Below are 15,724 nucleotides of genomic sequence, written 5' to 3' on the forward strand. Positions count from 1 at the left end.
ATGCTAGAACATATTTTTGCATCTTCTTCCCCTGAGCTTAAGCAGCATTTGGCAGATTCAAAGGAGATAAATACTAAGAGGCTAGCCATTGCAGCAGATTTGTGGGTGTCACATAGAGTGTCCCATAAGGACAAGACTCATCCTGGTAAGCAGGAGGAAGGAAAAAAGTCCAAGGAAAAGAGGGTGGGGAAACTGATACATCTTCCTCCCATAATGGCCACAAAAAGAAAAATAGGGGTAAGACACAAGAGAACTCACAGGGTAGTGGAGGTCAGCCTCCAAAACAGAACTCTGGTTATAGGAAGCCTCCCTATGTAAACAGACCCAGTGGATCTTGTTTTGCTTGTGGAGCAACTGACCACGTGAAGGGGGATCCCAGATGTAAGGTCAAAACCTTGGGGGTCCTCTCTCATATGAGGAGGAAGAGATCACAGGAGCATCCTTCTCCTCAGACTCCTTCCCCAGTGAAATAGAAGCTGAGGTAGTTTTAAGTTTCCCTGGGTTCCTGGGTGCCTAAAGTCTCAGAGGCTTATGCTAGGATTCCAGATAACACCAAGCACTACTTTAAAGACAGTGTGCTGATCAATGGAGTAGATACTCCAGCTCTTAGGGATAGTGGGTACAGTCGAACTGTAGTGGATTCTACCTTAGTAGACCCCGAGGAAGTTGCCAGAGCTACTCTGATGCCTACTAAGTTGGCTGATGGCCCACCTCTCATGTTCCCAGTAATACCTGTAAATCTTACTATAAATGGTACAGCAGTCAGGATTCCAGTGAGCATACAGAGGAGTGTCCCAGGAAAAGTCTTGTTGGGCAATGATCTCAGAGCTTTAGGGCTTGTGGGAGACACTGCTGACAGACCCTGCACAAGGTCTCAAACAAGGGCAGCACTGGCCAAGACCAATGCCCTGCCCCAGCCAAAGGGGAACCCCAAGGCCAAAGGAGTGAGAAAACCAAAAAGAGGGAAAGAAAATATTCACCCTAACTCACCTACCACTGAGATGGAGGTAGTTGCCCAATCACTAGGACCTGATGAGGAGGTGGTGATGCCTGAAGTATTTGACCCAAATGACCATCCTGAACTAGAAGATTTGTTAGTGGAAGGTGGTCCTGACAGGGAAGAATTCAGTAAAGGCCAATGTGAGTGCCCATCTCTGGAAGGCCTAAGGAGACAGACCTGCTCCCAGCTTGAGGGTGAACCTCCTGGGAAGCATCGGATTTATTGGGAAGGTGGGCTCCTGTATAGTGAGCCTACAGAGTCTACAGAAGGAGACCATAGGAGGTTGGTGGTTCCCCTTGCTGTAAGACCCTTCCTCCTGCAGCTGGTGCATGAAGTGCCCCTTGCTGGTCACCTTGGTATTAAGAGGCCCAAGCAAAGGTTAACCATGCACTTCTACTGGCCCAAGATGGCGGTGCAAGTAGAAAGCCACTGTGGGAGTTGTGCCTCCTGCCAGTTATCTGGTAAGAGTGGTTCAACAATCCAAGCTCCATTGGTACCACTCCCAGTTATGGGGGTACCATTTGAGAGGGTGGGGGTTGACAATGTTGGTCTCCTTGACCCCAAACATCCTCAGGCAATAGGTTTATCCTGGTGCTGGTCGAACATGCCACCAGATATTCTGAGGCCATCCCATTGAAAACAGTGACTGCCAAGTCAGTTGCAAAAGCTTTACTTGGCATCTTTACTAGGGTTGGCTTCCCTAAAGAAGTAGTGTCTGACAGAGGCAGCAACTTTATGTCAAAGTATATGCAGGCTATGTGGAAGGAATGTGGGGGTCACCTATAAATTTTCTTCCGCATACCATCCCCAGACCAATGGTCTGGTGGAAAGGTTTAACAGGACCTTGAAAAGTATGATTGCGGCTCTGGAAGAACCTCAAAGAAGAAAATGGGATCTCCTATTACCATGCTTACTGTTTGCCTACAGAGAGGTACCACAAGAGGGTGTTGGCTTCAGTCCCTTTGAACTTCTGTTTGGTCACCCTGTAAGGTGACCCTTAGCCATAGTCAAGGAGGGATGGGAGATGCCCACTCCCCCTATCACTACCAACGTACTAGACTATGTTCTAGGGCTCAGAAAAAGGATGGTACTCCTGATGGGTCTGGCTAGTGGCAAGTTGAAGGCAGGACAAGCTCTGGTGAAACATTGGTATGACCAGAAAGCTTCCCTCATCAACTTCACACCTCGTCAGAAAGTCCTGATCATGAATCCCATAAGGCCTAGAGCTTTACAGGATAAATGGTCAGGCCCTTACACAGTGGTGGAGTCACTGGGTGAGGCCAACTATTTAGTGGACCTTGGAATGCCTGGACAGGCTCCAAAGGTGTTCCACGTAAATAGGCTGAAGGCTTTCATCCCAAGAGTTGAAATCGCAGCACTGCTATTGGCTTCAGATGTATTCCAAAGCAGTCCTTCAGATAGCTCCATTGAGGGTGTCCGAGTGGCCCCTCACCTGACTTCTGATCAGCAGGCTGAGGTGAAAGGTTTGCTTAGGCAATTTCCCCCCCCCGTTTTAACAGTGCCCTGGTTTGACACCTTGGTGCAAACAGAACAGACACAGGAGACAGTGTACCTACCAAATGTAGGGGATACAGAATGTCAGACAAAGTAAGGTCTTACATCAAGACAGAGGTCAACAAAATGTTGGATCTTGTTGTGATTGAACCCTTCAGAAGTCCTTGGTCCAGCCCTGTGGTTTTGGTTCCAAAAGCAGGTACTTCTGAATTGAGGTTCTGTGTGGATTACAGGGGTCTGAATGCTGTCACCAAGAAAGATGCACACCCACTGCCTAGAACAGATGAGCTGGTGGATACCTTGGGTGCCTCCAAGTACCTCAGCACGTTTGACCTCACTGCAGGCTATTGGCAAATAGCCCTTGCAGAACATGCCAAGGAGAAGACAGCTTTCTCAACTCCAAAGGGCCTTTACCAGTTCCTGGTAATGCCTTTTGGGTTGAAGAATGCCCCTGCCACTTTCCAGAGGCTTGTGAATCATTTGTTGAATGGGTTGGATGAATTCTGTCTTGCATATCTGGATGATATAGCAGTTTTCAGTGCCACCTGGGTAGACCATGTGAAACATCTTGGGATTGTGTTACAGGCTCTTCAGAAGGCCCACTTGACCATAAAGGCCAGTAAGTGCCAGATTGGACAAGGATCAGTGGTCTACCTTGGACATGACGTAGGTGGAGGGAAGATACAGCCTCTACCCAGTAAAGTACAAGCAGTACAAGACTGGCCTGCCCCCACTACACAGACCCAAGTGAGAGCCTTCTTATGACTCACTGGGTACTACAGAAATTCCATGACAGATTGTGGTACCATAGCGGCCCCTCTGACTGCTCTCACTACTCCAAAGAAACCCAAGAAGGTAACTTGGACTGAAGAGTGTGAGAAGGCCTTCAATGTCTTAAAAGACTCCTTGTGCCAGGACCCTGTTCTCAGGGCCCCTGATTACCAAGGACCTTTTATTGTGCAGACAGATGCCTCTGACACTGGGATAAGAGCTGTACTATCACAAGTAGATGAGAAGGGTAAGCAACACCCTATTAGCTTCATTAGCCGCCAGCTTAAGGACAGAGAGCTCAGATGGTCCACAGTAGAGAAAGAATGTTTCTCTGTTGTGTGGGCCCTCAGGAAGCTGAGACCCTACCTCTATGGGACTCACTTCACTGTGCAAACTGACCATAAGCCCTTAATGTGGCTAATGAACATGAAGGGAGATAATCCAAAGTTGCTTAGGTGGTCCATAAATCTGCAAGGCTTTGACTTCACTATTGAGCATAGGCCAGGTGTCCAACATAGCAATGCTGATGGGTTGTCCAGAATGTTTAACCGACCTGAACAAGAAACTCATCTAGGGGTGGATTAGTTCCGCCTGTCCTTAGTCTGGGGAGGGCGAGTATTAGGAAAGATTTCATATTTGAACGTAATTTTCCCTTCATGTGTCAACCCCCAAACGTTTTGCTGCTGTTTAACACCATTGACTAAACTTTGCCAGAGAAGCACAGCCCTCAGCTCCACTCCTCTGGGCTTTCGCTCACCATTTATGTGGAAACTGGAATGCCCTTAAGACAGTCAGTACTGGGGGACTTTGTTTCCCTTAGTCCTTTCCTCATGTTGCAGCTTTTGTGCAACATGTAACAAGTGTGCAATGTAACTTACTTTACAGCACCCTTGGGTCTCTAGTCATTTCCAAAGGCCCTAGAAACTCTCACTGGACTTTTTATGAACTGTGCAGATTTGTCATGGACAGGACTGGTGGCAGCTATCGTTTTCATGTATTTTTAACCCTTTCTTGCCATGTTAACCACGTTAACCGCGTTTGGCACAAATAGGTGTCCTGGCTCCAAAATGGCCATGCCACGAGGTTCTTTGTCCTGTTCTTTGGCCATCTTGCCCCTTCACCTTCCCCAGGTCGAGTCGACCCAGGTCAGTCCTTATTTGGTCATGCACTTTCCCGCAAAAACCAATGCTTTCGCGGGCTTCTGCATGCATGGTGTGTGTGTCTCCAGGATGTGGGCTGGGATGTCTGTACCCAATACACATCCTGGGTGCCAGAGAGTATGGAGTGTCCTGAATGCCTGGGTCCACCGTGGTCCATGATTGGTCCACGTATGGAGTGAGTGTTTGTGAGCAGATCTCCCATTGGGTCCTCTCCGTTTTGGCACGAAGGGAACTTTGGATAAGAGGAGGCTGAAAACACCACTACCTGGGGTATCAGGTAATATTATCGCCACCAAAAATATTGCTGTACATATGGTCGTCGGGAACGGCCATAGGCGATATTTTTGGTGGGGATCATTTATGGGGTAGATGGGTGGGGGGCTGCGGGGGTGTCCCCCGCTCCCTTTAAAAATATATTGGGGTTGCGGGGGGGTGCCCCGCAGTTTCCATGGGGTAATATCACCGCAAAAATATGGCAAAATTTTTGTATGGTGATATTATCACATGGAACCCTACCAGGTCGATCTCCTGAGCTCACACGAACAAAGGATAAGGAGCCTAGTATCCTGCAACAAGAAGTCGAGTCGAGGAACCGCTGGTGACCCGCTGGAAGGTTTGGCACCCTGAGCCCGCTATCGTCCTGTGGGACCCCTCTGCCTCTGATCGTCCTAAAAGGTCTGCGAAGACGCTTTGACCCATTGGAATAGTGGGATCAACTATTCTCGGCACCTTCAACAAACCCTGCAAGTAAGTCTCTTCGGAAGTGTCCCTGAGCCAACCAGTGGGCTGACCAGCTTACACAGGTTGTTTTCTCTGTTACCGCCGCTGTTTAGAGGAGGCCCTCAAAACTTGGTATACTGCTTGCTCTGTGTCCACGGCACCCTCACACCAAATTTCGTACACTTGGCGTTCCCAGGTCTGAAGTGAGACGAGTGCGCTCGAACCGGAGTAAACGTGGTTACCGTGTTGCCCTGTTGTGGCAACAACCTGTGCAAGTTTGCTGTATTGATGACGCCCTTGCCCATGAAGCCTGCTGCAGTGGAATTGGGCTGATTCCTCCACCCAGAGTGGAGAAATCGCCACTGTCCCATTTGGGAATCCTCGCTGTATCTCGGGGACTACACAGTGTCGAGACGTCCCGATTGTCGCATTCGAACCTGCCAGCGAAGTGGACTGTACTGGCAAAGTTTGGGTCTGTCTGCATCGGGGACCAGTGAGTAGTCCTTACCCCAACTGGTGTCCCCTAGCGCAGGAGCCCAATTTTACGCACAAAGTGGCACCTGAGGGCCCCTTTCCTTTCCACAGCTATTGCAAAATAGCGACTCGTTCCCGCACTCTCAAACTGCCTCTGCCCTCAAGTGGAGGTCCTGCTTGAATAGTGGGAACTTGTTCTTCATCGCCTTATCCACCTTCCTGAGCTGCTAGAGACCCTTGAAGAGACCCTATTTTGTCCATTGGCACAAGTGTGTGCATGTACTATTGAGCATAAGGCTCCTCTCTTCGTAGGGCTTGGACTGCCTCTTAGTTAGGTGTATTCTTGATGTTGAACTGGGTCTAAAGATTACTTGCACTGCCTGTTTTCCGCCCCATCTAGGTGGTCTACATATTTCGTGCTGTTCACCCCTTAGACCCCGTTGGTCTTGTATATATATTGTGTCGATTATGATGTATTGGTTTACTTTAGTGTTACTTTGATTCTTTGCTATGGTCAATGTTACAAAGGCCTTGTAATAAATATGTCTATATTTTTAATATAACACCTGTCTGGAGTAAGTTGTAAGTGTCCTTGCTTTGTGTGCTCATTGAGGTCTTTCAGTCACCCTCACCCCTCTTGAGACTTAGTCTTGACCGCCTGCCATAGCTACCCTGATTGGTCTGGCGTGTCCAGAGGTTACCCTGTTCCAAGAAACTAGGTTGGCATTCTGAACCTCTGCCCCTCCAGGTGAGAGTTCAGAAATCCCTCTTAACATAAAGCGCTTAAGCGTAAGTGCTATATAGTAACACATCATTATCATTTGGTCATGGACGTCTGCTTGAATTCACATTCATTTGGTAATATGGGCCTATACCCACTGATTTTAACGATACATATGGCGATCCATTCTTGTATGAAATGTACATCACATTATCGTGATATCGTAACCATATTTTTCGTAGTGTACAATGCATTGTGATGCCACTTCCTGTCTTGTCAACAGGTGTAAGGTTGTGTTCCATCGCTTCCCGCGATATCACTTCGGGGTGGGGTCAAATGACATCATTTCCTGTGATGTCATCAGGGGTCAAGGGTCGTGTGATGTCACTTCTGCTACCCCTGGCATTTTGGTGAAATGACATCCCTGCACTCACCCATCCTGGCTAGGATCTGGTTCACATCTGCATGCCTCACCTACAAGGCAATCATTGCCAGTACACCAGCTTACCCGATGGCCAAACTACAAACATCAGGCAGCACATGGCCATCTCGTAGTAAAACCATCTCCAGATTATTAACTAGAATGGCTTACAAGGAGAAAACTAGGAAGCCGCCATTTTCATGCAGTACTCCAGTCCTTTGGAACGCCATCCCGGTGGCAATCCGGACTGCTCCAAGTCTCCTTCAGTTCGGGAACGAATTGAAGACCTGGCTCTTCCAACAACACTGTGATATCACCTAGATTTCAGTTATTTTTGCACCCACCCATCCATATATGGTACTGTGATAATTATTAATTATGTTTACTTGATGGCTACCTACATTCTTGCAACCAATGTTTTGCTCCATGAACTGCACTGTGCACTTTTGTTGCTATCCCTATTATATAGGCGTAACATCAGCATCACCTAGGGATAGCTGGTCTGTAGGACAGTAGAGTTCTTCTTGAGGGTTTGACGTAGTTTAGAATTAGGTTTCATTTTGATGGGTTCATCCATTCATTTTGTGATATAAGTTTCCGCCATGGGTGGAGTAACCCCAGTAATTGGAGGGGAAATATATACAGTGAGTGACCTGTTGTGGAATAGCCATTTTATACTAAACATCCACAAATATAAGCTGTCCGCAAGAGTATGTATGGTTCATGGTTGCAAACATTTTAATGTTGGGGTGTGTGTTGTGAACAGTGATGTGAGCACCAAGCCATGTGTCTGTTATGTATTTAAAGATTCACACATAGAACCCTTTTATCACAGACTGGTTTATCAGATATAGAAATCTCGGATTGCTGTTATATTCGTGAAATGCTCTTGTGATTTAATACGAAGCAGACAGGAACACTCATTGGTGCCATTTGCCCCTTTCGAACTCTCATCAGAGAGGTATTTTGAAAGCGTACAAAAGAAGTGTACCAGACTGTCCATCTTGGAATGATAACCTTCTATCAGAAAATAATTCATATGGTTAGTATTGCCCCCTGCGTAATACAAGTGAGGTGATACGAACAGAATGCCTGCAACCCAGGGCCAGTGGTCAGTGGGCCCTCAAACTTTGGCCCGCTGGTTACACCGCATTGTGCCAGTACGGACAGTTTAAAACTGCATTCTGGCAAGGCCTTCCCTAAGAGCAGGTGACAGAAGAACGATTTACTTGGGCAGCAGTAGCTGTGTTTCAACATTAGATTTCTTCTGTAAAGTACTTGAATTACAATGTAACAAAACCAGTTTTATTTGTATAGCAATGATTTATTCATGGGAAGGGTTTTGTCGCGTGACACAGATGTGTAGTTTGGGAGTGCCGTGTGCCAGTCAGGGGTGGGGCGCATTATAGTGTTCTGGTGGGGGCCAGCTGAGTCTCCGCCTGGCGGCATGGTTTCAGTGTTAAGGGGCATGCCGTTGGTCAATGGGCAGTGCTGCTGGTCCTCTCTGTGGCAGGCTCCCTGCATGCAGACTGGGGAGGTTTTGCAGTAATCGGGGTGCAATCCAAGCTAGACCCAGCATGGTGGGTGACGAGGAGTGCCTCCCACAAGATAGCGGACTTCTCCTTCCAGGGCAACATGCAAAGAGTGACAACGGTATCCCAGAAGAGCTATAAGACATCTGTTCTATGTGGCATGAAGCTCTTCAATGCTTGGTTGAGTCTTTTGTCGCACAGTAGCTGGTCCTGGAGACCCTGGAGGAGAACACACACAGAGGGAGAAAGAGAACTTTAGAGGCTCAGAACTGGCCAAATGAGTGGGCAAGACACCATGGTAAATATCACATCAACAATCCAAATTGGAACAACAGATTAGGCAGCCAAAAGAGGGGTGGAGAGCCTGGGGGGCACAGGCAGCAGTGGAAACACCGGAGGGAGAGGCCTGGTTGAAGGAGAAGAAGGGATTGTGAGAGAAGGCCAAATCTAAGAAAAATGTGCAAAACCCTGTGGGGAAATGGGCTATAAGAGAGCAAGATACTGGACACCGGCAACAAGAGAGCAAGGTAGACCATAGAGATGGTGGAAACCAGGCCAAAGGAGAGAGACATCCAAGAGGGCACCAGGCGGAAAGAACTAGTGTGCAAGAGAGTGTACAGGGACACCAGGCAGGTAGGAGGAGAGCAGGAAACCTTAAAGAGGGAGACCAAGTCTGAGGAAATGTGTGGAGGGTGTCTCGGAGGGGCACACTAGACAATAGGAGAGCAAGTGGAAACCTCAATGCAGACATTGGGCAGAAGGAGCTTCAAACCCTGAGGACGGACGCAAAGACAGAGAGGCCCCGAAGTGGACGCTTGGACTTGGGGAGCAGGGGGAGCCCTCAGAGACGTTTTTATGGGAGGGCAAAAGGAGCACTTGCCCAGGGCCCCCACCTTGGAGGGGACCCCCTCAAGGCTTCCTGATCTAAAGTAAGATTCCATTGTTCACCAGACTTAAATAGCACACGCTAGGAGATTTTATGGCATGCTGCTGAGGTGCTAAACCTATTACCTGTCTGTTTTGACAAGTACATTCTGCCTCGATCAATTCATCATGTAATGCTTTCTGTGTTCACTGTGTAATACACAGTTTGTGTGTTCCGTACGGCACAAGTTCTGTAGCATTCTTTCCTTCCTGTGGGAATTATGTTGATCATGTGCAATAGCCAAAGTTGAAATCCATATTGATAAATTGAGTGCCGCAATGGTTCAGAAGTTAGCTCAGTGTGTTAAGCACTCATCGCAGAGATATGTGTTCATACGAAAGGTTAGAAGAGCACATTCCAGCAAGGGTGGCTGAACCTTTCCTATGTCTGAAGTTTATAAACATCCTGCATATGTACTTGGTTTTGCAGCATAAGAGGTGCTATTATCAGCAATGTCCCTGCATCAGATAGGGGTTGCTATAAAAACGAACATGTCATGTCATTCGTATGGTGAAGGTCTAGAAATTGTTTTGTCCAGGTGGGGCGTTCTAAAGCCTAGGCAATCCCCTCCAAAGATGAGCATAAACTATTAGTCCAAAAGGTGAATAAGTATCCAAATTCAAGACTGTGGAAACAAAGTGTTCATGCTTGTATCCTGGCTTTGCCAGCAGACGATACAGTGATCCTGGTCAAATCATATAATATCACTTGCATTACTGTGCTGTCTTCTGTGAGGTTTGCCTTCTTGTATGCTGGTGGCATTATATTTCTTCTTATGTGGGCCAATTGAGTGGAAGGCGTAGAAGACAGGAGAGAGCGGACCAGATGTTTTAGGCCTTGGGCAAGCATATTTTAAGGTCTGCTCGTTTGACACAAAAACGTTTTGCTTTTTGTATAAAAGTCAAAGATTTTTCTGCACGTTTATGAATGACAATTTCAAAAGCCATTGTTTTGGAAGTATTTATAGCTTAAAAGTACAAAAGACATATCCTGATTAAATTTGTTAAATCACATTGATTGGTATCTGGTACTTATATACTTCCCTTGTTGATGGAGAGAATGAAGCTAGAATCATTCCCATTTTGCGTAACACACTTCTGTAATATTTTGGTTTTAAAAATGGTCATGTTTGGAAATTTGATTTGTGTACTTTGCAAGTCAGTTTTATAAAATGAGATTGTTTTAGTAGATGGTAAGAGCTGGAAAATAAAGTGTTCAAATGCAGAAATTGCATAGTTGGCACAAATCCCAGCTTCACCCCTTAAGCAATGTGTGATCCTGGGCATCTCATTTCATATTTTATTGCCTAACCTCTCAGATTTGCCAGTCCCTAAACCTTTCAAAATTGTCAGCCATTCAGAGTGATGTCCTTCCCAGGGTATGATCTTCATAAAAGCCTCATGGTTTCACTGGCTATAGGGTTGCTTCCACTATAATAGTGAGCATTGATATACTGCACATCACAGACACTTGTTCTCTTGATCTCTAATCGCAACACTATTTGAAAACCATGTCCCATGTGAGTTCTCTGCCTATTCTGGGTTACATGTACCTTTTACATGCAGTTCTGCATTAATACTACAGGCTGCATACCTTCCCGGATGATATTGATAAAAAGTATCCTGTTTCTATACTAGAAGAGAAGTAACCTCTTCGTAGATTGCTAATGTTGGCCTTCAAATGCTACTCGTTTATCATTCTCATTAGAGCAAGACTGAAGAGGATAAGGGGACTTAAATGGAGTAAACATGCTTATTTTGAATTCTCCGAGGCAGCATATCTACCTATGTGTTATGATCACGGTGGGGGGAGGGTGCCACCAGATATTCTTGATCACTTTATTCCTTTGGTTTGGTGGAGAGGGGCCCCAAAGATGTCCATGCCCAGGGCCCCAAAAATGCATAAGGTGGCCCTGGGTGCCCTCGGGGCTGCCCACCAGGTAGAATGAATAGCAAGAGAGATGGAACCCTTTAGGAAGGTCGGTCTAATGGAAAGAAAGGGAGGCTCGCGAGAGACTAGGCCAACTGTGAGTGAGAGAGACCCTGGAGAGTAGTGTTAGGAGGAAGAGGAGAAAAGAAAAATTGAGACTATGGGGTTAGACAGTACCGAGTGAGGGGGTAGGGGAGAGCCATGGGAGCACACCCCGCTTAGGGCACCATGCAGAAGAGAGGCAGGGAGATCACTGGATATGGGGCCCAGTAAAAGTGAGACCAGAGCAGGGTGGGCGTGGGGTGGGGGGCAGAGCAATGTGGGCCTTCCCTCCAGGGCCAGATGCGCCACGGCAGCAGAGGAAGCTGGAAGGGTCTGGAAACCATTGCCAAGGGCGCTTCTGTCAGGCTTGCACTGCAGATGGTAAACGGGCAGCATTTGCTGCTGTCACGGCCCTTGGGGACATCTGGGCATTGGCTTAATCGGAATGCCATTCATAGACGGATTTTATGGAGCACTCTACCTGGCAGAAGACTGGAATGCAGACGGGAGCGTCGCGGGCGGAGAGTAGGGGATAAACGGGGAGCCCCACAGAAGGAGGCTCAGCGGTGGTAATCCTCGAGTTACAGGGAAAATCCGCGGCGAGCCGCCCAAATCTTGCGGCTTTTGTAGCACATTCCCCGGGCAGGCGCGGAAGCTGCCTCTGGCTGTAGTTGGCCTGGCTGCTCAGCGCTGGGGCCCAGACACACACCGCCAGCCACGGCAACCACGGGACGGGGCCTAGAGAAAAGGCTGGGGGCGAGGGACGGAAGCTCCGCTACCAGGAACACATGGGGCTGGGGCTGGGCTTTGTTAGACTCGTTAATCTGAGGTTATCACTGGGGCGCGGCCTACTACGCATAGATGGGCTCCCTGGAGACTGGGCCAAAGTAAAAGATGGCCTGGGTAGGGGAGTGTTAATTCGTTTTCGGCGTCGTGTTTTCACGACCCAACAAAAACGTAAACAAAAAAATAGCAAATACGTATAGCTCCTGTGCCTTGTACCTACCTACCAATTGAAGTAAGATGTACCCGCAATCCAGGGTTATACATTGTATACATTGGTGCACCATTTTTTGTGACGTGGCGAGGGCGGGCAGGAGGAGGACCTCAAAGGACATCTTAGAAGCAGTGGCGTCACCAGGAATCAAATTTAGGAGGGGCACAGAGGGGGCCAAAGACAAAGGTAGGGGGGCCACAGACAAAAGTAGGGGGATAATATGGTCACCAACGCCTGTGTACACACAAACATCAGCTTTACGCTTTCAATGAGTACTCCAATTAGGGTGACCAGATTTAAAAACCAAAAAAAAACAATACATGGCAACTAACATAAAAGTAGGACTAACTCTTGAAAGCAGCTGTCAAGGCACTACACTTCTGTAGCGTTTGGAGAAAAGGGGTGTTTAAAGGTTACTGTTCAAATAAAGTTGTAAAATGCAGCATTTCTTATGTGCAAGATTGTGCATTCCTGCCTGCCAGCCACGTAGACCTTCTACAAACAGGCCCCCCGCAACAGGCCAGCGACATAGAAATAGTTTATCGTAGTCCGTTTTTTTTTTACTGTATCACCCTACACTAACTCTAATTTACACATATCCCACATTCTGAAGCGTGAACATATATGCCTTGGTCGCATGCATATGTCTATGTTCTGCCTGAGTTCCAATGTTCATCCATAATATGCCATTAATTCCGTCAGTGGTGGAAATGGAACTAGACTGTTTTGATATTAGTATTTTATGGATTTATATTATCTATTTGTGTATGACAATAAAAATGTATTTCAATTCAAATTTTGACATTTATTGGTATTACTAAAAAAGATAAATAAGCGGAATGGTATAATAAGCTCTTAACTATCTTTACACATGAGAAGCTAACCGCTATCGCCAACGATAATATGGCTTCCTTCTCACAGGACTGGACAATGGTATTATTGAATGAGGACTGTGTAGCTTTAACGCTCTAGCTGTTTTTTGACCTTTACCCAGAGTGTATAAATGCAAAGATGGGGTTGAATATGTGGTTGGCCTAGGGGTTTCCGCAGTTCTTAGGGACTTCACCGATTGAAAGCGATTTCTGTTGCGCTTTCTTTTTTGGTATGATGCTGTGGCTCTTCCTCTTGTGCACTGTGTTAATTTCGAAACCTTTCCTTTATTGGTCTGTTGATTCCTCTATAGCTCAATGGTTGGTGGGGGGGAAGTGGGGGTGGGTTGGGTGGGTTGGGGGTGTGGGGTTCTTATTGTAAATTGACTTGGCTGTGTTGGTCCTGATTTTTTATGATACTTCTGTTGTCAGTGAAAAAAAAAAAGATAAATGTATAAGATGAGCCATTCCCTATCCCATGCGTCCATTATTGTTTGTTCTCAAAGCACTGCTAATGATCCCTGCCTTAATGCCTGTAAGACTGAGATCCTTCTCATTGGGACCCGAGGCTCCCTCCTTCCCCGCTACACTCTAGCTGCCATCCATGGGCCTGCTAACCTCGTCCTCCTGTGAGTCAAAAAACGTTGGTGTCCTCTTCAACTCCTCTCTCTCCTTCTCTCCTCAAATCACAGACCTTGCCAAGAAGGCCCACTTTCAGCTGCACCTCCTCAGAGGCATTCTCTCTTTCCTCACCTTCCCCCAGAAACTCAATGTCTACAGAGCTCTGGTCCTCTCCAGGCTGGATTACTGCAACAGCCTCTTCCTCAATCTGCCTAACTCCTCTCTTTGACCCCTCAACGTATCCAGACTAGGACTGCAAGACTTATCCCTGGCCTCAAGCCCAGGGACTCTATCTCTCCAGCCCTAAAATCTATCCACTGGCTCCCGGTTGCTGTGAGGATCAAGTTCAAGACCCTCTGCATCATCCACAAGGCTTTCTGGGGCATGGGCCCCCACTACATCCAACTCTCTATCCCTAAATACCTCTCTGCTAGAGCCCATCAGTCTTCTAGCTCCGACTCTCTGTATATCAGACGCTTTTCCGAGCAGATAGTGGTGGGGGGTAGATCTCTCTCCTCAGCAGGTGCCTCCCTTTGGAATGGCCTCCCTGCCCCTTTCAGACTTGAGCTGGATCTCCTTAAGTTCTGGAAGCTCCCCAAGACCCTCCCTTTCTCTTCCTCCTTCCCTCTCCCACTCCCCTGCTAATGTCCCCCCTCTGCCTCTTGACTGGCTGCCCGGTTCCTTCAGATTCTTACAAGGTACCAGGCCCTCCTCGTCCAGTCTACTCCTGCATTTGGTCTCCCCTGACCCCTGCCCCGCAAAACCTGCACTTGCCCTTCCGGCCCCCCTCCACTAGACTAGCCTGACTGGGCCTGCACCCCTTGAGCCCTTCCAGCCCTGTACCTGCACTTAGCATGTGGACGTTGACTTCTCCTGCACTCTCTGCATTCCCCTGGCTCTGCGCACCTGGCCTCCCCTGGTACTCTTTAACACACAGGCCCTTCCACCCTGACCAGCACTTCCCCCCCTACCCTCTCCCCCGCACTTCTTAGTACTGAACTTGCACAATCCGAATGTCACAAGGCCTAGTAGGACTGTTTTTGTTTTTGTCTCTCCATCCCCCACCCCCATTGTCTTGTTGCACCTTGTAATACATTGGGCCTCATTACGAGGCTGCCGCCGGTATCCATTTTCTTCTGGCACCCGCGAATGGGCAATTACCAGGTCGTGCCGAGTTTGGTGGACCCGGTAATGGCCCATTCGTGGGTGCCGGTAATAAGGGACTCCCCATCCCCATTCAGCCCCATAGGGCTCAATGGGAATGGGGAGGGTGGTAGCACCGGTACCGTTTTAACGGTACCGGTGCTACCATTATGTTCTCCTTGTGGGTGCCGGTAAGGCCACCAGGTCAGACCTGGTGGCTGCAAGGGCACCCGCGAGCAGAACTCCTAGTATGGTGGTATGGTAGCAATGGTGCTGGTAGCGATACCGGCGGCGTTGTTGCCTTACCGCCATACTTGTAATGAGGCCAATTGTGTATAGGCACATTATAAATACCCAATAAATAAAAAAAATATTTCTCATTAAAAAAAGTGCTATAAAATGTGTTTGCCATGGTTAGGCTGGTTGCTTGCTTATATTCAGGGCAGAGGTGGGGCTATTTCTGCCCCTGTAGTGAAAGTTGTCACCCGTGATCCCAGTGTTTAATTTCAGCACAACAGAAGTATTTATTTGCGGTCAAGCAGTTTGACAAACATATAACATCTTTATAAATATATCCTGTGACAAAAACAAAAAGGATGGTGCACACAAAGTACAGGGTATGTGCGGTAGTTCCGACAAAAAAAGAAACACATTTCAAAGAAAACTAGTGAATGCAGGTTTAAGCAGCATTTTAGAATTTGGAAATTACTTTTTTTTACTGTGACAGTGTAAGATGCACATTTGGGAAACAATAGTGCACCCAGCATGTAGAAGGCCTGCTTTTAACAGTGATGGCCCCGACCCCAGTGATAGTCAGAACCCATTGATTCCTGTGGTGTCCCTTTCAGGTCAGAAGAAAGAAAACAGGTTCAACAAGAACCTGC

At 47.5% G+C, this 15,724-nt stretch overlaps 1 long non-coding RNA gene across 1 annotated transcript; it reads right to left on the reverse strand.

The window, feature by feature from the left end:
• Positions 1 to 8,085: 8,085 nt before the first annotated feature.
• LOC138520374 (uncharacterized) lies at positions 8,086 to 11,994 on the reverse strand. The gene is made up of 2 exons (XR_011282811.1): positions 11,692 to 11,994; positions 8,086 to 8,533 (listed from the first exon to the last, which is right to left on the reverse strand). It is a non-coding gene; the product is annotated as an uncharacterized lncRNA (long non-coding RNA).
• Between the last annotated feature and the right edge of the window lie 3,730 nt (positions 11,995 to 15,724).

Source organism: Ambystoma mexicanum, chromosome 13, assembly GCF_040938575.1.
Source record: "Ambystoma mexicanum isolate Mex_15411 chromosome 13, UKY_AmexF1_1, whole genome shotgun sequence".
Taxonomy (NCBI): Eukaryota; Metazoa; Chordata; class Amphibia; order Caudata; family Ambystomatidae; genus Ambystoma; species Ambystoma mexicanum.